The sequence below is a fragment of the Mustela nigripes genome, chromosome 6 (assembly GCF_022355385.1).
Source record: "Mustela nigripes isolate SB6536 chromosome 6, MUSNIG.SB6536, whole genome shotgun sequence".
Classification (NCBI taxonomy): domain Eukaryota; kingdom Metazoa; phylum Chordata; class Mammalia; order Carnivora; family Mustelidae; genus Mustela; species Mustela nigripes.
The window spans coordinates 6,227,971-6,253,840 of NC_081562.1; the positions used below are offsets into that span (position 1 = coordinate 6,227,971).

General features: G+C 48.8%; 1 long non-coding RNA gene across 2 annotated transcripts in view; it reads left to right on the forward strand.

Moving 5' to 3' along the window:
* LOC132020447 (uncharacterized) overlaps nucleotides 1–22,872 on the forward strand; it is a 51,207-nt gene extending 28,335 nt beyond the window's left edge. The window contains exons 4-5 of one of the 2 annotated variants that reach the window (XR_009404970.1): nucleotides 857–984; nucleotides 22,700–22,872. This is a non-coding gene — a long non-coding RNA (uncharacterized LOC132020447). Of the gene's footprint in view, nucleotides 1–856; nucleotides 985–1,464; nucleotides 2,642–22,699 lie in introns of those variants that run through there. The other variant, XR_009404969.1, reaches the window with a different exon arrangement.
* Nucleotides 22,873–25,870: the final 2,998 nt, after the last annotated feature.

Here is a 25,870-nt window from a genome sequence, read left to right on the forward strand (position 1 = left end):
AGTAATACAGATTGTAATTTCTCTGCCAACCCCTCAGAGAAACCGTCCCTGACCGTCTTACCTAAAGCAGCACCCCACACTCAGCCGGTTCCTCTCTCGGGCCCCCCGCTGCAGGCTAAGCACTGTTTTAGTACTGGCGATCCAGCATCAGACCTGGAGGACGTCCGCCCTCACAGAGCTTGCGTGCTGGGAAGTGGGGGGCCCATAGTCAACATGGGAGAGAAGTGAGGGGGGAGCTGTGCCACAGGAACGGCACGGTCACAGATGTGTCCCTGAAGGTGACGTGTGGACAGAGACCCCAGGCAGGGGAGGGAAGGCAGCGGCTATCTGAGGAGAGAGCAGGCCAGGCAGAGGAGAGAAAACAGCAACTGCAGAGGCCAGCACGGCCATCTAATTCCTCATCCCAGCCAGGGCCCCCGAGAGGGGAAGTGGCGCCATCAATAATCGTGCCAGCCCAGTGGCCACATTCCTGGACACACGTCACCTCGTAACAGCAGGGTCCCTGGGCTGGGAGGCATGGGCAGGCTGGACCACAAGGAAGGGAGGAGGGAGGAGAATGAGGTCTGAGAGGCTGGGGGTGTGTCTGGGAGGACCTTGCGGGTCACCTTGAGAATGTTGGCGGTCGCTCTGGGGGAGCTGGGAGACTGTGCAAAGATTTTGAGCAGAATCATGTGATGGGGCTTATGCTGTCAAAGGATTGTCCTCGGGGTGCCTGGGTGGCTCAGTGGGTTAAGCATCTGCCTTCAGTTCAGGTTATGATCTCAGGGTCCTGAGATCGAGCCCCGCGTCAGGCTCCTTGCTTCCAGACTGCAATTTGCTGATTTGCTTATGTGCTTTGTCATCTGCCTCTCTGTAGCTGGAAGGTCCTCAGGGTGGGAACCCTGTGTGTCTTCACGGCCCCAGCCCGTGATGCCCGGCCCGGAGCGGGCATCTGAGTGAAAGAACGGGTGGAAACCAACTGGTCTCTTCACTGTCAACGTGCCGGTAAGAAATCTGAAACGAAATGCATTGAACAACGGGTTTGCCCAAAGTCATTATTGACTCGGGGTCCAGCGGTCCCCTGATGCTATCTCTGTGACCCCCGCCCGGGGCCTCTTTGCTCCACCTCCTGGACCCCTTCTGTTGCCTTTGTTTGGTGCCTCAGTGAAGTAATGGCCTTGGGAGCACCCAGGTTCAGAGGCAGAGGCACGAAGGATGGAGAGTTGCTCCCAGAGAAGAGTTCTAAGAGCCCCTGGCGGGAGAAAGGGCACCAGCCTCAGGAGCATCGCCTCGGCTGCCTCCGTCCGGATGGGCAGGAGACCGAGGACCGATCTTCCGAAGTTACCTCCTTCATCCCCACCACCCGAGGGCAGTCTGGCTGGGTTATTTGTCCCAGTCACTTAGGAGGAAAGAAAGCATGAGGTTTTTTGAACTGTATCAACAAGCTCCTTTTCCTCCCTCCTTAATTCTCTGTCCTTCCACCAGGACTCCTTCAGGCGCCCGCCTGCTGAGACCCTGCGTGGAGCCCAGGCGGGGAGGGCGGGAAGTCGGGAGCTGCCCGCAGGGTCGGGAAGAGTCGCCATCCTTTTGCTGCCAGCCCCAGGTCCAGTATGATCTCCAGGCTGTCGCCAAATACAAGCTTGGCTCTGTGTGGGAGGCGGCTACCCTTTAGTGATGCGTATTTCCAGGGAATTTGCGCCAAGACATTGTTCGTTGTTCGAGGTCTGATGGAATCAAGCAGATACCTGCTTCTCTTCAAAAGGTCACCTTTTCAACCTGCTGAGTGGACGGATTTACACTTTAGAGAGAAGGGATGGACTTAGCTGACCAGTTCTTACATAATCAGCCTGAGAGTCTGAATATAAAAATGACCAACGCCAAAGCAAATGTAAAGATGGAACTTTGACCCACAGCTGCCTGCCTAGGACATCAGCACCGCCCCGCCCCTCCCCTACAGTAAACAGTCAACAACCCGGGAGGCCAGGCAGCTGTAAATCAGACTTGCAGGAAGCCTCAGTGGGGTTCCTTGCTCCCGTGAGGATCTACGAAGCTAAACGGCTTCCGTGACAATGGACCCAGAATGACCAGCTCGTGATTAAGAACTGACAGTGATTAGGAACTGACAGTGATTAGGAACTGACAGCTTCCCTAATTTCTGTCCTCTCTTCCAATTTAGGACTAGCCAGAGAAAACCAAGTAGGTCCCCCTGAACAATCACATAGGACAGCCCCTTGCAGTCAGCCCCCTGCAGCTTCCCGGGGCCAACAGCTTCCAATCAGGGCACCCCCCCCCCAAGTCTTCCCTTCTTCCAGTGCAAGCCTTCCCCACCCTGACTGCCTTGAATCTTGGCCCAAATGCAAGTGACCCTGGCCCCTCTCCTTGGCTCTAGCATATTCGCAAGGAACGGCCTTTGCTTTTCTCTGTTGGTGGGTCTTTATTTCCACATCGAACCTAGAAGACTGGTGAGGTTTAAGTACGTGTGCCCATGTGCATGGGAGGCACTGAATTCAATGTTATTTTAAAAATCAGGGCGCTTGGGTGGCTCAGTTGGTTGTGTCCGCCTTCAGCTCAAGGGGTGATCCCAGGGTCCTGGGATCAAGTCCCGCATCCTAGCTCAGTGGGGAGCCTGCTTCTCCCTCTCCCACTCCCCCTGCTTATGTTCCCTCTCTCACTGTATCTCTCTCTGTTAAATAAATAAACAAATCTTAAATACATACAAACATACATACCACTTTCATTTTGCAGCTGACCGAATTTTAAATCCCGGATTCTTTGGCAAAGATCTCAGGAAAAGTTGTGTCTGAGCAAAGGCAGGCACTTTCCCAGAAAGAGCTATACTCCCAAAGGGCACGGTTGAAACTTTGCAGCGTGATCTTCAAAGCGTGGCCTCTGCTTTTGTTCGCACACATGTGGCCCAGAAGGAGGGGCAGCGCCTGCTTCCAGGGGTGAGCCGAGGGCTGACCGCGGCCCCCCACTGCAGGCTTCAAGCTGGGGAGGCCACAGGTCTTTATCTGTTCCTAGAAAGCTCTGTGACAGTGACAAACCGTGCAAGGCTCCTAACGAAACCCCAGAGGCTCCTGGTGCCACACGGGAGAAACGCAGAGAGGGGTCTGGGGTCTGATGGGGAAGGCGAAGTCTCTGAGACGTGGTAGTTGCTGGGAAGGAGGGGGGAGGGGGCGGGTAGTCAACCTCCAAAATGGAATCTGGGCACCCGTGACCGGAAGAAATAAAGACAGCCTTCCAATAAATCAGCTGTGGCCAAGTACGTAAGATTTTTATTAAAAATTTAAAATCTCACCGTGGCCTTTAAGCCAACCAGATTTAGAGTTATGACTTCCTGCACGAGGCCTTGTTAACCTAGAGTTGGGGGTCCGGCTATGTAGGCATTGGAGACCCGGCCGCTCCCTGGCCTGGGAATCCTGAGGGCCTGGGACCCCGGTGAGTGATCCGATCCCGGCTTTCCGGAGGGGGGGGGGTCCGCGCCCCCAGCCATAGGAGCCGTCCCCACCCCACTGTGGTCCCACCCTGTGTTCCTGGGTCCCAGACGCCCTCCCTGCTCTTCTCCATCCCAGGGAGGCTGCCCAACCTCACCAAAGCTCTCCGAGCTGAAGGCTCTGTCATTGTCACATTAGTGACTCCGCGTTTCCCTTCGGCTGGGCAAATTTTTTCAGGCAGGTGAAGCTCCAAGTTCAGCCCCTGCGCTCAGGTTTCCAGCACGGGCGCCACTTCAGGCGTCTGTCAACTCCTGTGTTTTATCATTAAGACTGCCATTTTCCCGGCTGGGGTTCAAGTCCTAACTCCCCATCCCCCGCTTACTCACGCACGCCCTCCATGTGCAGAGGGGCAGGGCTAAGCTCGTACTTCTTTGGGGTGATGAGAGATTTAAATGAGTCCGTGTACAGTGGGGCGCCCAGCACCGAGCAGGCCCGCAGGCATCTTTGCTGTGAGTACACCAGTCTGTTCGTGCTGGGGAGGACAGAGGCGCGCAGTGGTGGAAAGTTCTCTTGGACTTTGAGGGCTGCAGACAGAGCCTAACGTGGCCCTCCCAGGTCAAAGAGAAGCAAGATGGCAACAATTATGCAGTAGCTGAGAAAACTGTGCCTGAGAATCAGTGAGATGCCCCTGGACAGCCTTGGTGGAACTTGGAGATGTCTCGAGTGGTGGCAGAGTCCAGCCTTGGGTTTTCTTTTTTTTTTTTTTTTTCATTTTTTTTTAAGATTTTATTTATTTATTTGATAGAAAGAGAGATCACAAGTAGGCAGAGAGGCAGGCAGAGAGAGGGGGGGGAAGCAGGCACCCCGCTGAGCAGAGAGCCCACTGCGGGGCTCGATCCCAGGACCCTGAGACTGTGACCTGAGCCAAAGGCAGAGGCTTAACCCACTGAGCCACCCAGGCAACTGCCGGCCTTGGGTTTTCTGAAACTGTGGCCCCACTTTGATGGTGGCCCCACTGGACAGCAGGGCAATGCCTTTAGGGTTCCGGCCATCAAGGAGGCCTTCGAGGGATGCGCCAGCCCCGCCGAAGGCCCAGCTGCCCTCCTTCCTGGCAGAGCCTCCCTGATGCCAGCGCTGGCTGCGCGGTTTGGGGGGCCCCCGTGTACAATGGAAAAACGGGCCTCTTGTTCAGAAAGGAGGAAAAAGTGCCATTACAGACACTCACAAAGCTTTTCTCTACCTTCTAGAGCCTGACTGGACGCTTTTGGTTTGTTACTTAATGCTGTGTCCCCTTGGGCCTGAGGATACTCAGAGGACAAGTATGGACTGTCAGATCCCCCTCTTGCCATAGTGGGGACCACGGTGCCCTGGCTGGGGGCCAGAAGTCAATCTCTCCTTCCCGTGGGCCTGCTGCCCCAGCCCACAGTGGATGGGGAACCCCAAGGGAATGCAACTTGGTGCCTGGATAGGGGGGTAGGCAAAGGGACGCCCCCACCGAGTCAAGCACACCATGGCTTAGGCAGCCCAGGGCAAAGACAGTTGCCACTGTGTCCCCCCTTAGACCTCTGCTGGGAACAGAGGGTTATAGCAACATACTAGCCTCCCCTACATCCCCCTGCCATCAGCATGACTGAGTCACCAGCCTGGGCTGAGGGCAGAGCAGGCTGGGGTGGGGAGGGGGAGGTCAGGGGGCAGGTAGCTGAGAACCTTCTAGTCCAGAGGCGGGGACTGCCTACGGCCCACACTTCCATTGTCCCATCGGACTTCACTTATAAAACACAGACTCGTAGGTGAAATTATTAAGAATTTCAAGATAGTGACCTTGGAGCATGAAACTAGATACAGGCCCTTCTGAGTTGACCTGGCTGCCCTGGGTATGTGCCCATGAAGCTGACCCTGACACCCAGCCCCTCGGGCTCCTTCGCCCTCTGTGCACCCCTCCGTCATGGGCTACAAGTCTTTATGCTGTGAGCAGAGCTGCACAGAAGTGGAACTGAAAATGGCCTACTGATTCCGTCTTACTCCCAAGTCCCCACTCTCATGAGGACCAGAAAAAGAAAAAAAGAATTAAAACACCGTGAACTTGCTAATAAAAGCTAACTGTCTTTTCAGGCTTCAAAAACTCACACTTTAATGCAAATGCATCAAGATAGTAGTTCAAGTACATTCAAGGTTCAGGTTCCCTGTCAGGGCAGCTTCTCCTGCTTCTTCCCCAGAATTGGTCCAGGCTCCTGGCTCCTGCCTCTGAGGCATGGGGCTGAGGTAGTTCCTGGTGGCCTGTCCTGGGGCTCACTGAGCAGGCTGTCCGGCCAGGGTCTCAGGTTCCCACCCGTGTGCTTTGAAACCATAGCTTGGGCATTTCTCAGTTCTGGTCCCATGTACATGCTGGGCCTTCCCACCAGTGTTCTGACCGGGACGAAGGAGCTGGGGCCTCCTCTCAGATCTTCTGTCTCTTCCTACCTCCTGGGAACTTCCCCAAATCATATACATCCTCTGGTCCTGCACCCTGCTTACGTCCATGTCCACTAGACTCAATTATCACTTCTTAAATCGATGCCTTTAGAATTTAGAAAGTCCCTTTCTTCTCTGAAACAAGCTCAGTTTCGAGGCTGTTGTCTCATGGACTCAGAGTTGGTCTTAATACTCAAAAGGCAAAAAAGGTCATTTTTTTTTTCACTTGCTACATTATTCTTATGGAAATCACATCCTCCTGAGGCAAACAGCTCCCTCTGGCTGAATAAGAGAAGGAAAAAGTATCAATATATTAAAAAATATATTCCCCTTTTACCTCTAGCACAGCATTTACCATGAATGAATATTGTTTTCTTATCTGTCTGTACAATAGAGTGTAATTACATAAGGCAGGAGACAAATATCACTCATTTTCTGTATGAAGTGTCTAAATATTGTACCTGGCACTTTATAGGCTCGTAGAAATGGATAGATGGACGGATAAATGGATGGACGGATGGACGGATGGATGGTTGGTTGGTTGGGTGGCTGGCTGGCTGTATAGATGGATGGGTAGATAGATTAAAAAACTTTAAAACATATGCCTAGCAAATATCTACTTATATCTCATTGGCCAACATCATGTCGTGCACCACCAAGAGATGCAGGGGAGCCTAGGAATATAGTATTGTAGATGTGGTCATTTTCAGTGGAGCATATTATCATCTCCTGAACAAAATTACGGTTCTCTTGGTAAGGAAGAGGGGTACAGTGACTAAGGGGCATGCTACTGGCAGGAACAGTTAGAGGATTTGCATTTCAGCCCAACCTTGAAGGAGACGTAAAAGGAAAAGGGTGGGTTTTTTTTTTTAATCTTTTTTTTTTTTTTTAAGATTTTATTTATTTATTTGACAGTCAGAGATCACAAGTAGGCAGAGAGGCAGGCAGAGAGAGAGGAGGAAGCAGGCTCCCCGCTGAGCAGAGAGCCCGATGCGGGACTCGATCCCAGGACCCTGAGATCATGACCTGAGCCGAAGGCAGCGGCCTAACCCACTGAGCCACCCAGGCTCCCGGAAAAGGGTGTTTTAAGCGGAGGAAACAGCCTGGCCAAAGGTAGGGAGGCCAGAGAGAACAGGGCAGGTGCAGGGAATGGCTCGCAGTAAGTCCTCTGTAAGTGTTAGTCCATCGCTGCTACTACGGGCAAGGGATTTGTGTTTTAGCCTAAACTAAATAAATACTGTCCTGTAGAATGAGGTGTGAAAGACGAACTGTGCGTGCGAGCTCTCCCCTTATTTTTGAACCTCGGCTCTAGCTGTGTTGCGTTCTTTTTGCTCCTTCTGGACATGCCTCGTGGGTTCTCCTTTCCGTCCGTCTTGCCCGAGATCGGCCTGGTTGGCCTGTCTTCTCCAAGATCCAGCTGTGTTTCCTCCCTTCTACTTTTCTTTCTTTCTTTTTAAGATTTCATTTATTTATTTGACACAGCGAGAGAGGGAGCACAAGCAGGGGAAGTGGGAGAGACAGAAGCAGGCTTCCCGCTCAGCAGGGAGCCCGATGCAGGGCTCCCTCCCAGGATCCTAGGACTCTGGGATCATGACCGGAGCCAAAGGCAGATGCTTAACCGACTGAGCCATTCAAACACCCTCCAAAGCTTTACGATTTAATTCTAATTTTATTTTATATGACCAACTCTCAGTTCTTTGTATGGGTTGAAAGTGGCTTTGTGACCTACAACGCGTGTGATTTTTATAAAAGTCCCATGTGTGCTTTGCAAGGTCTGTTCTCTAATTTCTGGATAGAGGTGTTGATTATTGTCTGTTACTCTTCAGGAGGAGATCTTGAATGTTGCTTGCCTGATCTATCAGTCACTGAGGGCTGTGTCTGGTGTATATTACGATACTCTACTGTGATGGCACCTGTGGCAGCTGTGGACGGGTGCAACTCAGAGTCCCCATTAGAGGAACCAGCTGTGGGGAGTATATAGTCCCCTCGAGCTTCCAACCGGGACACCTTCAGACCTGTTGTGACACTCACACCCAAACCACCTTCCCACCTCCTGCATCCCTGAGCTGCTCCCGGGGGAGAGGGGTTGCTAATCTCCACATAGCCAAGCAGGACCATTTCTGCCTCAGTCTTTGCTTGGGGACAGCCCACCTGGCTGGCCAGAGCTTCCTCTCAGTCATACTGCAGTGTGAGGCTTCCTCCTTCTCTCTCAGGTGTCACACCTGCCCGAGTGGGCTGAGGCTCTCCGACCTGCTCCCGTACCTTTTCCCCATGGTCCCTCATGGACGCTTCCCCCAATAAATCTCTTGTGTATCTCACTCCATCCGGGCATGTTTCTTGGACGATCCAAACCAGCACAATGGGTTTGTCAACTTCTGCGTGTAATTCGGACCACCCTTGACACGTTGTTGGGTCCCTAAGAGTTCAGACCTCTTATGTCTTCTTCATGTTCCTTTTTACCATAGGTAACAATCCTGTTTATTCCTAACAGTACATTTTATCATTTTATTAAGAGGGTCTGTAGCCCTAAACAATATGTAGCATTGTTTTATATTTTTAAGCTTTACCTAAAAGTTATGATTCTGAAGTATGCTTCTGCAAGTTATGGTTTTAAGAAATATCCAAGGAGATACATTAGCTGAAGGTTCTTATTTTTATTTTTTATTAAGATATAATGTATTATTTGCCCCAGGGGTACAGGTCTGTGAATTGTCAGGCTTACACACTTCACAGCACTCACCATAGCACATACCCTCCCCAATGTCCAAAACCCAACCACCCTCTCCCTACCCCCATGGCCCCCAGCAACCCTCAGTTTATTTTATGAGATTAAGAGTTTCTTATGGTTTGTCTCCCTCCTGATCCCATCTTGTTTCATTTTTTCCTTCCCTATCCTCTACGACCCCCACCCCACCCTGCCTCTCAAATTCCTCATATCAGAGAGATCATATGATAATTGTCTTTCTCTGATTGACTTATTTTGCTCAGCATAATACCCCCCAGTTCCATCCACGTCATTGCAAATGGCAAGATTTTGTTTCTTTTGATGGCTGCATAGTATTCCGTTGTGTATATATACCACCTCCTCTTTATCCATTTACCTGTTGATGGACATCTAGGTTCTTTCCATAGTTTGGCTATTGTGGACATTGCTGCTATAAACATTGGGGTGCATGTGCCCCTTCGGATCACTACATTTGTATCTTTAGGATAAATACCCAGTAGTGTGATTACTGGGTCATAGGGTAGCTCTATTTTCAACTTTTTGAGAAACCTCCATACTGTTTTCCAGATGGCTGTACCAGCTTGCGTTCCCACCAACAGTGTAGGAGGGCTCCCCTTTCTCCGCATCAACAGAAACATCTGTCGTTTCCTGACTTGTTAATTTTAGCCATTCTGACTGGTGTGAGGTGGTGTCTCACTGTGGTTCTGATTTGTATTTCCCTGATGCCCATGGGTCTTTTGGCCATCTGGATGTCTTCTTTGCAGAATTGTCTGCTCATGTCTTCTGCCCATTTCTTGCTTGGATTATTTGTTCTTTGGGTGTTGAGTTTGATAAGTTCTTTATAGATTTTGGATACCAGCCCTTTATCTGATATGTCATTTAGCTGCAGGTTATTTTTACTGCTCCATAGTCGTGGGTTATATGAATAAAATGCAATCAGTGGATCTTCTCTGCCACTGAAGGGCATTTAGCTCATCCCCATCTTTTCTCGATTACACATAGTGCTGCTGTGAACATTCTCACATGTGGCATAGTGCTCCTGTGTACGTTTCCTTAGGATACTTGCCTAGAAGTAAAACAGGAGGGTCCTAGAGTGTCACTACATGATGTCAAACTGCTCTCTAACTGGCTGGTCTCTCCTCTGTGTCTTTTAATCTCTCTGGAAGGTTCTCATCTATTTATCCCTCTACTTTGCATTCTGGATATTTTTTTACACCTTCTCGTTCATCATTTCTCTCTTCATCCGTGTACCCTGCCATCAGACCTGTCTGTCCTGACGTTTACATCTATGTCTATGGTGCCTTTCTAGAAGTTCTGTCTGGAGACCTGTTTGTTTTTTGATCTTCCATATGGACATGTTCAAATGTATGTGAAATTAGAGACAATAGGACAAAAGGCCCCAAGACACTTCTTCTTCTTCACCCTCACCAAATATCCACCCACGGCCATTCCTATTGCACACATACTGCTCCCCAACTCTCAGACACCACGTCATTCCCAATGTAAATGTTGTCCAGATCTGTTTGTTCTCACCTCCGTGATGTGTTGTTGTCTCCTTAAGCGTCTGACTCTTTCATCTCGGCCTTCTATCACGAGAAACATTCTGCATGTATGCTCTCCTGTGCAGGCTCTTCTGTCCTCTCGGTCTGAGCACGCCATCCTCATGTTTGCGGCACCTGCTGCCATGCCAAGATGACCTCTTTCTTCACACATCCTGGGATTCGACATTGTGAGCTCATCTTTGGAGGAGCATGTTTCTTCTGGGGGATTTGGAGACTGCCACCTGAGTTGAAAGAGTGTCTCTCTACAGCCATTTTGCATCTGCTTTACCAGGTGGTCTGGGATTATCACCAGCTCGGGATCAATTTTTTTCTCTTGATGTATGAATCCCAGACCATGCATGCAATATAAATTTAGACTTCCAACCCACTCAGAGCTCAGACAGGCAGTTTTCAGTTTCCAGAGGACGCTTTTTGAAGACCCTCACTACTCTTGCCCATGCTGTGGCAGACAAGCTTCCTTGTGTTGGTGATGGGGTTTTCCTAGCCTGGCCTTTCCCTGGGTGATCAGCCATTGGAGGGTCTCTAAGGAGCCTGGCTTCCCAAAGAGTCACAGTTTCAAGTTTCTATGTGCTGTCAGCTGGCGATCTTACTTTCAATCTCTACGTTCATCTCGACGTGGCCAAAGCTGAGGGCCCTGGGTTATCAGCTCTGACATCCTCCCGCCCCTCTCTGGCCTCCCTCCTGGATTCAGCTGTGGGTCAAATCACACCCCACACACTTACAATCTGTGTGTATGGTTATACCTTATCACACATTTCTGTTTCGGTAGGGAGAGGTTTTTGTTTTTTTTTTTTTTTTACATGATCCTAGGCAAGATTTTCTCAGAACTGAGTTCCCTTTATTGTGAAAACTAGTTTCATTTCCTTTTTTTGTTTGTTTCTTTTTTTTTTTTAAGGATTTTATTTATTTATTTGACAGACAGAGATCACAAGTTGGCAGAGAGGCAAGTAGAGAGAGAGGAGGGGGGAAACAGGCTCCCCGCCGAGCAGAGAGCCTGATGCAGGGCTTGATCCCAGGACCCTGGGAAGATTTTATTTATTTATTTGAGAGAGCATGAGCACGGAGAGGGAGAAGCAGACTCCCTGCTGAGTAGGGAGCCCTGTTCTGGGCTCAACGCAGGGCTCAATCCCAAGATGCTGAGATCATGACCTGAGCAGAAGGCAGAGGCTCAACCCACTGAGCCACCGAGGCTCCCCAAGGCTATTTATTTTTTAAGTGCCTGAAATTATATGAGAGGGGAAGCCCTGCACCCAAGCCCTGCTGTGGCGGGTCCTCCACATGACCTTAACCTTCAGCCCAATCAAGCTCGCACCATTCCTCTCGTGCACTCTGCTATTCCATGCGCCCATGATTTTGCACAGACTGTCCCCTCCATGGGGGCCACCCCTCCCACCCTAGTTAATCTGTGCAGTGGTCCTGTGGCTTCGCCTTCTCCAGAGCAGCTCTCTGACCCTCTGAGTCTCTGGTACCCCAGCTCACCTCTGCCACGGCTCTGGTCACATCGAACCAATGCCTCCAGTCTATGAGTCTGCCTCTCAGAGTCCCGCCTTGGAGCCTGGCCTCTCAAACGTGCTCCATGGAGGCTTCAGCTAGATGCAACAGGCCTCATGGGTCTGCCCATGAAATCTGAGTCCTCTGCGCAGCGGGTGATGGGCTGAGCTCACAGGCAGTTACTGAGGACGGGGGTAAAACTCCCTCTGCACCTTCCTGTTTAGCTTCCCCTAAACCTCTGCTTTAGCAGTTTGAAAAGAACCACCTTCCTCGTCTTCCTGGGAGGCTCCTCTGCTTGAGGTAGGGACTAGGGGATGGTGTGGAGTAACTGAATGAGAGAGGGGAAAGGCCAATTAACATTCAGCTAAGAGAGGAAATGATTTCTCCTATCAGCAATAAAAACCGACAGCTCTATCAGAAAATGAGCCAGGGGAGCCGCAGAGCCCGGTGAGGCAGGTGGGGAGGGGAGGCGGCGGTGGGCCTAGCCCCCCTGGTAAGGATGGCTGAGGGCAGAGACCACTGCAGGGGGTCAGGGAAGGGTTTGGGCGTCCAGGGGAGCTGCCTTGGGAGGTGCACCGTGTGCTGGCTCCTCGCCTCCCCACTCTGATCCAGCCCCCAGGCAAGAAGACGAGCAGTGTTCGGGTTTTATAGGGAAACTCTTAGCTCTGGCTCTCCTAGCACCTTCTCCCTGTGCACTCGTTTCTTCTGACCTTATCATAAAAGGAAGCCACGTGATGTCTATTTATGGTAGCGGTGTGGTCCGGGGAGAGGAGGCTGGCAGTCCGTGAATTCCAAGGGCTGATGAAATTGCTCCAGCCCTCTCGATCTCTCCATGCCAGGAATGAATAAATGGGCGTGGGGGCAGGGCGATGGGCTCCGGCCCCGGTGGTAGCCGACAGAAAAGTTCCTTTCCGAGCGCTACATTGGTAATTTGTCCTATAAATCAGAGCTTATAAACCAGAGAGGAGTTAATAGGACTCAAGTTCAGTAGCTTTCATGGGAGAGGAAGTGCAGAGAGCAAAGATGGGGAAAAGCACCCTCCTTTGGCCTGGGAGGGAAGATGTTTCTCATTGAAAGGTACAACCATGTCAACTTCCTATTTTGAATGTAATGCATTGGTCAGTGGAACAGATACAGATACAGCGACACAGAGGAGATCTAAGACGAGAGCAGGTCGTTTTAATTGCGAGCTGGACAGAGCAGATGTTTGGGGTTGTGTTTTGTGTATGGCTCTGGATCCGGTCCTCCCTGATATACAAAAATGAAGCACAAAGACCAGAGAATGAGACTCCGGGCCATGGAGCATGAGCTTCTTCCCAGGGCATTCAAGTGCCCATGGCGGGAAGGTAGGAAGCAGAAACAGTCTGGGGAGACCGTTCAGGGATTCTCCGTCCTCCAGATGTTTGCCTTCAGCAGACGTCAGTGGGGAGAGAGCCAAGGTCCGGGCAGGAACCGTCAGAACCGGGAGCTCTGAAGTGTGCTTGTCCGCGTCACTCCCCAGGGCTTTTGAACTGGGAGTTTTGATCAGCCCTCGTGTCCAGAATGTTCTTCTCCTCCTTCTCTTTTAAAGTGTTCTCAGTGTAGTAGGTATAACAAGACAATAAACTTAGAGCCTTTAATACCCAAGAATGGCTTCTGGATAAAATCAACAAGTTCAAGTATGTTCATTGATACGTATGATTACCAGGCATCGCTGAAGGTGCACTGGCTGATTTGGGGGTTAATGGCAAAGACATACTAGCTGCTGTTACCACGTGCATTCCAAACTATTAATGGCTTAATTCAAAAGGCATGAGTCTTGTCCATCTAAGCCATCTTTTGGCTCTACCCCTGTAGGATTTGTCATCATTGGTTGCCTCTGTCAGTGGAAAGGGAGAGTATGGACAAAGAATATTTCTTTCTTCTTCTTCTTCTTTTTTTTTTTTTAGATTTTATTTATTTATTTGACAGAGGGAAAGAGAGATCGATCCCAAGTGGGCAGAGAGGCAGGCGGAGAGAGAGGGGGAGGCAGGCTTCCCACCGAGCAGAGAGCCCGATGCGGGGCTCAATCCCAGGACCATGAGATCATGACCTGAGCCAAAGGTAGAGGCTGAACCCACTGAGCCACCCAGGCGCCCCCAAGAATATTTATTTCTTAACTGCATTGGCTTGGAAGAAACACACAGTGCGTCTCACACTCCATTGGCAAGAACTGTTCATCTTGCCAAGGGCAAGGACAACGTGGAAAAATGGCTGGACAGCCACTCCCTGGCAGCACCTCTGTGCTGTTGAGGGCTGCGGTGTGACTTTTGGTAGATCCTGTCTTTGTCTTCTCGAGACATCTCTCGGTACCACCTCCCAAAATCATCTGCTACGCAGTACTGAAAATGAAAATATAGAGCCGTTTGTGGGATGCAGGTAAAGTAGAGCTGGAAGGGAAATACAGAGCACCAGAATACAGAAGGGAAATACAGAGTTTACGTCTGAAAAGAAGAAGGTCTCAAATCAATAACCTAAATTCCCACTGCAAGAAACCGGATTAAAAAAAAAAAAAGAATAAAATAAATCCAAGGCAAGCAGTACGATGGAAAGATAAAGAGGAGAAATCAATGAAATTGACAACAGGAAAACAGACAAAATCAATGAAACAAAAACTGGTTCTTTGGGAAAAAAAATAAAATTTGATAAACCTCCAAAATGACCACAATGTGAAAAGAGAGAAAACATAAATCACCAATATCAGGAACGAAATAAGGAGTATCGGGGCGCCTGGGTGGCTCAGTTAGTCAAGTGTCTGCCTTTGGCTCAGGTCATGATCCTAGAGCCCTGGGATCAAAAGTCTCTGCCCCAGCCCTGCTCGTGCCCTCTCACTCACCTTCTCGCTCTCTCAAAAAGGAAAAAAAGAAAGAAAGAAAGAAAGAAAGAGTATCACTACAGATCCTACAGCCATTAAAAAGATAATAAAAGAATGCTATGAAAAACTTGACTTGATCATTTAAATGGAATGAACCAACTCCTTAAAGTCACAGACCACCAAAACTCAATCATGATGAGATACATAATCTGAAAAGTCCTATAACTACTATGGAAATTGAATTCATAATTTCAGATCTCCCATAAAAAATGTCTACAGAGTCACCTGGCTGGCTCAGTTGGAAGAACATATGATTCTTGATCTGAGGTCAGGAGTTGGAGCACCATGTAGGTTGTAGAGATAACTAAAAAAATAATAAACTTTAAAAGATCTCTTTAGGGGCGCCTGGGTGGCTCAGTGGGTTAAGCCGCTGCCTTCGGCTCAGGTCATGATCTCAGGGTCCTGGGATCGAGTCCCGCATCGGGCTCTCTGCTCGGCAGGGAGCCTGCTTCCCTCTCTCTCTCTCTCTCTGCCTGCCTCTCCGTCTACTTGTGATCTCTCTCTGTCAAATAAATAAATAAAATCTTAAAAAAAAAAAAAAAGGTCTCTTTAGGGGCACCTGGGTGGCTCAGTCGATTAAGCGTCTGCCTTTGGCTCAGGTCATGGTCCCAGGACCTTGGGGTGAGCCGCACTGCCTGCTCAGTGGGGAGTCTGCTTCTCCCTCTGCCCCTCCCCGTGTTTGTGTTCTCTTTCTTTCTCTCTCAAATATCTAAATAAAATATTTTTTTTTAAAGAGTCTATGTCCAGGGGCACCTAGGTGGCTCAATGGGTTAAAGCCTCTGCCTTCAGCTCAGGTCATTGATCCCAGGGTCCTGGGATTGAGCCCCACATTGGGATCTCTGCTCAGCAGGGAGCCTGCTTCCTCCTCTCTCTCTCTCTCTCTGCCTGCCTCTCTGCCTACTTGTGATCTCTGTCTGTCAAACAAATAAATAAATTCTTTTTTAAAAAAAGTCTATGTCCAGGGTGGGTTCAAAGAGAATCATACCAAACATTTAGGGAAAAATTGGCGCCTATATTACACAATCTGTTCCCAAAAATGAGAGGGAAGGATACTTCTCAACTTATTTTATGAAGCCAGTATTACCCTGATATCAAAATCAGAAAAGACAGTGTGAAGAAAACCGTAGACTGATAGTTCTCATGAACTTGAAAAGATCCTCAGTGAAATTCTGACAAATCAAATTCAGCAGTACATAAGAAAGAATTACATACCGTACATAACCAGGTGGGTCACAATCTACGTGTGTGAGGCTGCGTCAATATTCAAAAATCGATTAATGTAACTCAACCAGATCAACAGGCTAAAGAAGAAAAAGGATATGATCCTATCACTTAATACAGAAAAAGAATTTTTTACAAAATCTAACACCCATTCATGGTTTAAAATAACCCCCAAACTTTCAACAACCTGAGAATAGGAGGAATAATTTGATAAAGAGCATCTACAAAAAATCAATAGCTAGGGGCGCCTGGGTGGCTCAGTGGGTTAAAGCCTCTGCCTTCAGCTCAGGTCATGATCCCAGGGTCCTGGGATCCAGCCTCACATTGGGCTCTCCACTCAGTGGGGAGCCTGCTTCCCCACCCTGCCACCTACCCCTCTGTCTACTTGTGATCTCTGTCTGTCAAATAAATCAATAAAATTTTAAAAAATCGATAGCTAATACTCCCACAAGTTTTGATATGTCACATTTTCCTTTTCAGTCAATTCACAATACTTTTTAATTTCCTTTTGACTTTCTTTTTGATCCTTGGGTTATCTAGAAGTGTGTTATTTAATTTTCAGACTTTTATTTTTAAGATTTTATTTATTTATTTGGCAGACACAGAGAGAGAGAGAGGGGGAACACAAGCAAGGGGTATGGGAGAAGGAGAAACAGGCTTCCTGCCGACCTGGGAGCCTGATGTGGGGCTCGATCCCAGGACTCTGAGACCATGACCTGAGTGGAAGGCAGAAGCTCAACCCCCTGAGCCACCCAGGTGCCCCAACTTACTGGTTTTCTTTCTTTTTTAAATATTTATTAATTTATTTATTTGACAGAGATCACCAGTAGGCAGACGCAGACAGAGGAAGAGGAGGAAGAAGGCTCCCTGCAGAGCAGAGAGTGTGATTCGGGGCTCGATCCCAGGATCCTGGGATCATGACCTGAGCTGAAGGCAGAGGCTTTAACCCACTGAGCCACCCAGGTGCCCCCAACTTACTGGTTTTCTGTCCACTTGTTTTATCAATTATTGAAGGAAGGATATTGAAATCTTCCACTATAATTGTCAATTCGTGTATTTCTTTTTGCAGATCAGGTTTTGCTTTAAGCATTTTGAAGCTGTTATTACGTGCTTAACCATTTAGAATTGTTATGTCCTCTCTTTTAAAAATATTTTACTTATTATTTGAGAAAGAGAGTGGGAGTGCATGAGTGGGGAGTAGGGGCAGAGGAAGAGGAAGAAGCAGAAGCAGACTTCCTGCTGAGCAGGGAGCCTGATGTGGGGCTTGATCCCAAGATCCCAAGATCAGGACCTGAGCTGAAGGCAGGTGCTTAAACTGAGATACCCAGGTGCCCCCTGTTATGTCCTCTTGATGAATTGGCCCCTTTGTCATTATTATATACCCTTTTTATCATTATAATATATTTTATTGTAAAATTTACTAGGTCTGATATTAATATAGTCTCTCCAGCTTTTTGTTTTGATTAATGATAGCTCCATCTTTTTCCATTCTTCTCCTTGTAATCTATTTGTGTCTTTATTTTGAAGTGTGTGTTACAGGGTGTGCATGCATGTGCAAGCAGAGTGGGGGGGGAGAGGAAGAGAAAGAATCCTTTTTAAAAAATTATTTTTATTAACATATAATGTATTATTTGCCCCAGGGGTACAGGTCTGTGAATCATCAGGCTTACACATTTCACAGCACTCACCATATCCCATACCCTCCCCAATGTCCATAAACCAACCACCCTATCCCTCCCCACCTCCCCCCAACAACCCTCAGTTTGTTTTGTGAGATTTAGAGTGAGAGAGAGAGAATCTTAAGTAGGCTCCACACCCAGCATGGAACCCAACTTGGGGCTCAGTTTCACAACCCTGAGATCATGACCTAAGTCAAAATCAAGAGTCAGATGCTTTTTTTTTTTTTTTTAAGAGCTCTTTCTTTCTTTCTTTCTTTTAAATTTGTTTATTTATTTATTTGAGAGAGAGAAAGAGCAGGAGCAGAGGGAGAGGCAGAGGGAGAAGCAGACTCCTCGCTGAGCTGGGAGCCCGATGTGGGACTCAGTCTCAGGAACTGGGGATCATGACCTGAGCCAAAGGCAGACACTTAACCATCTGAACCATCAAGGTGCCCCTGAAGTGTGTTTCTTATAGACAGCATGCAGCTGAGTCTTGCTTTTTTATTCAGTCTGACACTCACTGCCTTTAAATTTGAATATTTAAGCCACTTATATTTAATATGGCCATTGTTATAAAGGTTTAAATCTAACATTTTGCTATTAATTTTCTATTTATCTTATTGTTTTCTTCCTTTTGGCCTAATTGAATATTTTGAAATTTCTATTGTATCTCATTTGTTGGCTTATTATAACTTTTATTATTGTAATGGTTGCTGTAGGGTTTATAGTACAACTTAAATTAATCAGTCTATCTTGGGGCACCTGGGATGATTAGTCAGAGGAGTGTGTGACATTTGGTCTTGGGGTCATGAGTTTGAGCCCCATGATTGGTGTAAAGGTTACTAAAAAATATAAATAAACAAGAAGGAAATCACAATCTACCTTTAAGTGATAATATACTGCTTGGTGGAAACTATAAAAACCTTACAATAGTTCCTACATTTCTCCCCTCCTATCTATTAAAAACACCTTGAGTCTCAGCATTACTGACAATTCCAGGAGTGCTAACGCTGTTCTAGACTTCCCCCTTCCCATATTTGTATGTCCCTTCTCTGATAGACAGAAATTGGCTTCCTTATTTCCTCTGTTTGACATTTACCTCCAGACCTTGTGGGCTGCCATTCACCTGAGTGTGTGACCCCACAAACTCATTAGGGGTCTACCAGGTCCTAACAGCCTACAAAAAAGGGGAAAAACCAGTGAGTATTTTCTAAAGCAGAGAAGAAAAGAAAAGAGGAAGAGCTACAGTAGTCTATCAGACCTCTCTTGCTTGCTTGACCAGATTTTCCTGGCTCATCCTGTCCTTTTTGCCTCGACTTGGAATCAACCAAGAAGCCCTAGCTCCTTTTAGTGGAAAATGGTGTTTAAAGACCACAATCTTGGAGTCAAGTGTTTTGTCACTGCTTGATTATTAGTTTTTAAGTGCCTTTAGTGGCTAGAGCTGGGAAATACCTTTCATTTTAAAGAGAAAATGTGGAGTGCCTGGCTGGCTCAGTCAGTAGAGTGTGGAATTCCTGATCTCAGGGTTGTGAGTTTGAGCCCCACGTTGGGTGTAGACATTAGTTAAAAATAAAATATATTTGGGAGGTAAGTGGAGGGATGGGGTAGTTGGGTGATGGGCATTAAGGTGGGTACTTGTAGTGAGCTCTGGGTATTATATGCAACTGATGAGTTACAAAATTCTACCTCTGAAACTAATAATATACTATATGTTAATTAATTAAATTTAATTTTTAAAAAGAAATAAAATATTTTTAAATTAAATAAATAAATAAGAGATGCACCATGTGTTTACGTTCATATTGCCAGCTTAAATTTAGGATTATAGGGTTTTTACTTATCTTCTTTGATTTGATTCTTTTTTCTTTTTTTTTTTTAATATTTTATTTATTTATCTGACAGAGAGATCACAACGAGGCAGAGAGGCAGGCAGAGAGAGAAAGAGGAGGAAGCAGGCTCCTGGCTGAGCAGAGAGCCCCATGTGGGGCTCGATCCCAGGACCCTGAGACCATGACCCGAGCCGAAGGCAGAGGCTTTAACCCACTGAGCCACCCAGGTGCCCCTGATTCTTTTTTCTTTTCTTTTTTCTCTTCTGCTGAAAATCTTGGTTCCTAAGAACATTAACATATGACTTATTTGTTTTATCCCTATGCATAATTATATTGTTATAAACATCATATAGTGTATATTAAATTATATTATGTATTTTGGAAAAATACCAATAGTGTTGCTAACAATATAACTACTAAAAGATTTATTTCCTCTTTTTATTTATTTGTATATATATATATTTTTTTAAAGATTTTTATTTATTTATTTGACAGACAGAGATCACAAGTAGGCAGAGCAGCAGGCCGGGGGGTGGGGAGCAAGCTCCCTGCTGAGCAGAGAGCCCGATGTGGGGCTCGATCCCAGGACCCTGAGATCGTGACCTGGACCGAAGGCAGAGGCTTAACCCACTGAGCCATGCAGGCGCCCCTATTTAATTTTTTTTTAAAGATTTTATTTATTTGACAGACGGGGATAACAAGTAGGCAGAGAGGGAGTAGGGGAAGCAGGCTCTCTGCTGAGCAGGGAGCCCGACGTGGTGCTCCATCCCGGGACCCTGAGATCACGACCTGAGCTGCCCAGGTGCCCCTATTTATTTAATTTTTTGATTTTATTTATTTATTTGTCAGAGAGAGAGAAAGAGAGAGAGAGAGCACAAGCATGGGGGGCAGCAGGCAGAGGGAGAAGCAGGCTCCCCGCTGAGCGAGGAGCCTGATGTGGGACTTGGGATCATGACCTAAGCCAAAGGCAGATGTTTAACCGACTGAGGCACCCATGTGGCCCTGATCCTTTTATTTTAAATTTTTCTTTATTTAATTTATTTTTAAGTTTATTTATTTAGTTTTAGTAATCTCTATACCCATTGTGGCTTGAACTCTGAGATCAAGAGTCTCACACTCTTCCAACAGCCAACCAGGCACCCCCCATTTATTTGCTCCTTTAAAAAAAAAATATTTAGGGATTTAGGGTATCTCATTCTGGAATGTATGATAAAATTACTTACTCTTTTTTTTTTTACTAAATAACTTTTTTTTGTTGTTAAGATATTATTTATTTATTTGACAGAGAGACACCACAAGTACGTAGAGAGACAGGCAGAGAGAGAGAGAGAGGAGGAAGCAGGCTCCCTGCGGAGCAGAGAGTCCAATGTGGGGCTCGATCCCAGGACCCTGAGATCATGACCTGAGCTGAAGGCAGAGGCTTTAACCCACTGAGCCACCCAGGCACCCCATGGTAAAATTACTTAGTCTTGAAATAGTTCCTCTGGGTGGGTGACCCACCAACTTTACATACAGTTACATCTATTTGTTTCATTTGCTTCTATTTTTTAGGGGATTATTTCCATTTCAGTTTAATTAGGTTTATAATCGAATAAAGCATTTCCATGGTTCCAGAGTCAAAAGTACAAAACAGTGTCTTTGGAGAAGTCTAGCTCTACCCATGTTCTCTCTACACTGTTCCCTCTCAATCCATCTGTCTGATATTGGCTTTTAGGTTTTCCTTTCTTTGTTTAATATAAACAAATACTTTTATATGCTTGGGCCACTTCTCCTTCTTAAAAAGTAGGATACAATATACATTTTTCTCCTCTGGATTCAGTGCACCTGTTCGATGGATTTAAAAAATTTTTTTTTCTTAAGATTTTATTTATTATTTGACAGAGAGAGACACAGTGAAAGAGGTAACACAAGCACGGGGAGTGGGAGTGGGAGAAGCAGGCTTCCTGTAGAGCAGGGAGCCCAAGCTGGGGCTTGATCCTAGGATCCTGGGATCATGACCTGAACCAAAGGCAGATGCTTAACAACTGAGACACCCAGGTGCCCCATTTGATGGCTTTAAAAAGTGGCAAAGGACATGGGTTCCTTGTTCGAAGGCCATATCAATGACCTGATGACTAGGTTTATATTCTATGTATTTTGAATTCCCCTTGAACACACAGCATGGTCATTACAAGTCATTTATTGAATGTATGCCCTGAACCAGTCATTGTACTAGGCATTTTATTTTTATTTTTTAAAAAGATTTTACCCTTTTTTTATGTATTTTTTTAAGTAGGCTCCACGCTCAGTGTGGAGCCCAACATGGGGCTTGAACTCACAACCCTGAGATCAAGACCTGAACTGAGATCAAGAGTCAGATGCTTAACTGACTGACCTGGCCAGGAGCCCCAAGATTTTTTTTTTAATGTAACCTCTACACCCAACATGGGGCTCAAACTCCCAACCCCAAAATCAAAAGCCACACGTTCTTGCGACTGAGCCAGGCTGGTGTCCCATGCTGAGCGTTTTCTAGGCTGTATGAATTAGCTCTTGCTGTGTAACAAAAAAAAAAAAAACAAAAAAAAACAAAGATCTTAGCTTAAAGCAACAGACATTTTTATCTCATAGTTTCTGCAGGTCAGTAGTCTGGGCACAGTTTAGTTGGGTCTTCTGACTCCCGAGTGTTCCATGAGGTTGCCATCGAAGTGTCGCCAAGGCTGTGGTCATCTCCAGGCTTGGCCGGGGAAGGACGGGTGGCCGAGCTCACTCATGGGGTTGTTGGCGGGATTTCCTGGCAGATGGGTGGCTTGTGGCTGTCCTCAGTTTCTTGCTGTGTGGGCCTCCCCATAGAGCAGCTCATGATATAGAATCATGATATAGAATCAGCTCATGATACAGAATCAGAGAGCAAGTGAGCGCAGGAGGGCAAGGGAAGGGAGGGGAGAAGGAGGGAGGGTCCGCCAGTCACTGTCGTTCAGAGCCTGATCTCAGCTGCCACAGCGCATCAGTTCTGCTGTTGGGCGGAAGTAGGCAGTTAAGTCCAACTCTACAGGAGGGAAGGGGTTACACGCGGCTGTGCATGGGGGAAACGGGGGTGGGGAGGAATCGAGTGCCTTTTAGAAGCTGCCTCTTAGCCTGCCCCAGGCTTTACCCGTTTAACTCTCACAACAGCCTTGTGAAGGATGGATTACCGTCCCCACTTTATAGATGAGAAAAATGAGGCGGGGACATCGTAGGCGATCCATGCAGCGTCCCAGAGCCAGGAGGGCCGGGGCTGGGTGTGAAAGGCAGCCCGGCTCCAGGGGCCGTGTCTGCGAGGATCCGGCAGGTGGTCCCCGCACCGGTTCTACGGTGTGAACCCGCCACTGGAATAAAAGCATCTTGGAATTTCGACCCAGATCACGTATCTCAAAGTATCTGACTCAGCGGAGCTCCCACGCAAGTCTTGATTTTTCTGTGCTTTTTGCTCGGTTCTAGATTTCCATCGGAACCCTCAGTCCCCACCATCCCCAGCAAGGCTGTGGAGAGTTGCAGCTGGATGGTGTTTTCTGGAGAACACGAATGTCCGAGTTAATCTGAAAAGACAAAACTCTGTTCTTTCCACATGCCCTGCAGAGACGCCTGGCGTTTAAACTTTTTAATCATTTACATTAAATCCTCAAGTACAATCGTAGTCATTTTTTCTCATCCAGGACATCTCTGGGAGAACTTGCCATGTACTAGATACTGCTCTGCTAGTGAACAAAGGAGATGGCATTCTGGCACTTTCTAGTTGCGGGGGGGGGGGGGGGGGGGACAGACGGTCCCTCACTCAACCGATCAGCCAATCACATGTATAGTGTGAGAGAGAGTGACAGCCTGCCAAGGAGGAAATATATCCAGGAGGGGGTAGGAACAAATCGTGCAGAGATAGGTGGGGGTCGTGGGGAGAACATTCCAGAAATGGGGAACAGCAAGGATCGGGCAGGTGGTCCCCGCACGGGTTCTACGGTGTGAACCGGCCACTGGAAGAAAGTGGAGGAAAGTGTGAGGCGGAGGCCCCAGAGTTTAGGGCTGGGGGTGGAGGGGTGGGGGTGGGGTGGGGAGGAAGACCTCATCCTTTGCTGGGGAGGGGTGATGGTGGGGAGGAGCAGGTTGGTGGGGGAGGGGCTTGACAATGGGCTTGACCGTGGAAGGTCAGAGGAGCCCACTGGACCCCAAGTGGAGGCTTTGAGGAGGATGCTGGGCATTGGAGTCTGGAGTCAGGGTTAAGGGGTTGGCCAGAGGGCTGAAGCTGAGAGTCCAAGCCCTCCAGTGACTTATCACGCCGGTGAGCGTGAGCAGGGAGGAGATTTGAAGACAGCCTTGGACTTGGCCAGGGGAAACCAGGCGGGAGCGGATCCCAGAGCCAAGGGGGTGTGGCCTGGGATTACAGCCCCAAGATCATTGGACCTCGATAAGGGCCACTCAGAGAGAGGAGGGGACGTTAGCTTATCCGAAAGAGATCTGGAGGGAGTGGGAGGAGGGGGAGGGACACAGACAATGCAGACATTCTTTGAAGGAATCTTCTAGATCAGAGGACCGGCACGCTTCTTGGAAAGTGATGCTGGGCCAAGAGAGGCTTTTGTGGGGTTTGTGATGGTTTTGTAAGAAGGGAGAAATGACAGTGTGTTTGCATGTTGGCACACTGCTGGGAAGGAGTGGGTAGTGAGGGGGAAATGGTGCAGGGGTGGGGGCTGCTGAAACATCGGGCTGGGGTCAGCAAGAAGGGCTCGGATCTGGACCCAAGTAGGGGTGCCAGGTGGGGGCGGACACGGAAGGACTGCAGAGTCTTACTGAGTTCCTAGCATGAACCAGCATCACTGCTGTAGATGGGGGTGGGGGTGGAGGTGTGGTGGGGGAGAGGATCGGGGCTTGGGGAGGGGTGTCAGCAGCAAATAACAGAACTGCCGGCCCCCACGGAGCTTCCAATACCCTACGGAGAGGTGGGCGCAAAACCAGGTAAAGAAAGATTTAACAAAAGACAGGGCACTGGGCGCCTGGGTGGCTCAGTGGGTTAAACCTCTGCCTTCGGCTCAGGTCATGATCTTAGGGTCCTGGGATGGAGCCCCGCATCGGGCTCTCTGCTCAATGGGGAGCCTGCTTCCTCCTTTCTCTCTCTCTCTCTCTCTCTCTCTGCCTGCCTCTCCACCTACTGGAGATTGAAATAAATGATATCTTTAAAAAAAAAAAAAAAAAAAAAGGGCACTAAGCGCCGCGTGGAACCCAGGGCAGGGAGGGAGATGCTGGGTTTGGGGAGGGATGCATCTTAGGTGGGGTGGCCCGGAAAGGCCTGGCTAGGAGAGTAACATTTTATACAAGCGAGGCAAACAGGGACAGGAGGGACAGTCCTGGGTGTGAGTGTGGGGCAGGGCTCCAGGCAGGGGCACAGCAAGGCTCCAGTGGGAGCAGGTGGCTGGTCAGCCCGGAAGGAGGCTGGCAGGTGGGTGAGATCAAGAGAGAAGGGGCGGAGACTGGGCAGAAGGTAACCTGGTCCAGGCATCAGCCGGGCATTGGCTAAGCCCCAGGGAGCTTCGACCCAGAGAGAGAGAGAGAAAGAAAGAGAGAGAAGTGATGAGAAGCTGTCGCAGGTGTTTGCGGATGTGGTGTGATCCCATCTGGCTTTTGTGTTTAACTCCATCTCTCTGGCTACTGGGTTGAGCCCAGGCTGGGGAAGGACACAGAGGCAGCGACTGGGAGCCTCGCAGGAGGCGGGAGGCAGGGGCCAGAGGGGCCTCTATCCTGGTGACATTTCGCAGGTAGAGGCGACTGTGGGTGTGAGAGACGGGCCCAGGGCTCACCCGAACAATCAGAAGAGCGTAGCCAGGAGAGCCTGAGGGAGGTCTTGGTTGGCAGGTCCCCATTCCTTCAGTGAGAGGGAAGCAGCCTGGGCAGGTGGGAGTCCCCCCCGGGGAGCAGGGCAGGGACTGGGTCAGGTGGCCGTGGGTTACAGGAAGGAGGCCCGGGGCCCCATCCAGCAGAGCACCTTTGACTGTGAATGAGACTGGTTAGCGGGAACGTGCGTGTCCCCAGCCACTTTCAGGAGTGCAGGGCAGGGGGCAGGGTCTGAGCAGAGGCGAGGGGTCCCCGTGCCACCCCGGGGCGGTGGGATGAGGGCGGGAAAGGAGTCCGGGAGCGAGGATTGGGGAAGAGCGCCAGAGGACCATGGTTCGCGGGTGCTGAGATGGCCAAGGACATCTTGGGGCGCAGGAATCTAGAAGCAAGAAATGGATGGTAGGAGGTGGGGGACTGAAAGGGCTGGAAATTGGGGGTCCGAAGGATCTGGGCGTGCTCGCCCGGCCCAGTGTGTGCCCTCAGGAACCAGCTGTTGAGCCGTGAGGAGGAGCCGCTGGAGGAGAGGAGGTGAGGGATGAGGTGGAAGCCTGTGTGGGGGCTGGAACCCCAGGAAGTGAGCAGGTGCAAAGGGTCAGGAGGCCCAGCACCAGGATCTTCAGGGATGGAGAGCGGGTGGCCTGGAGGTCTGTGGGCGACCGAGGCACGGAGAGGTGGCCGGAGGAAGATCTGACAACAGGAGGTCCAGAGGTCTGCTTCCTGTGGAGAATATTCCAGAAGCGGCATCACGGAGAAAGAAGACACAGATTCCATTCCCAGGCCCGGGCGTACCAAGAC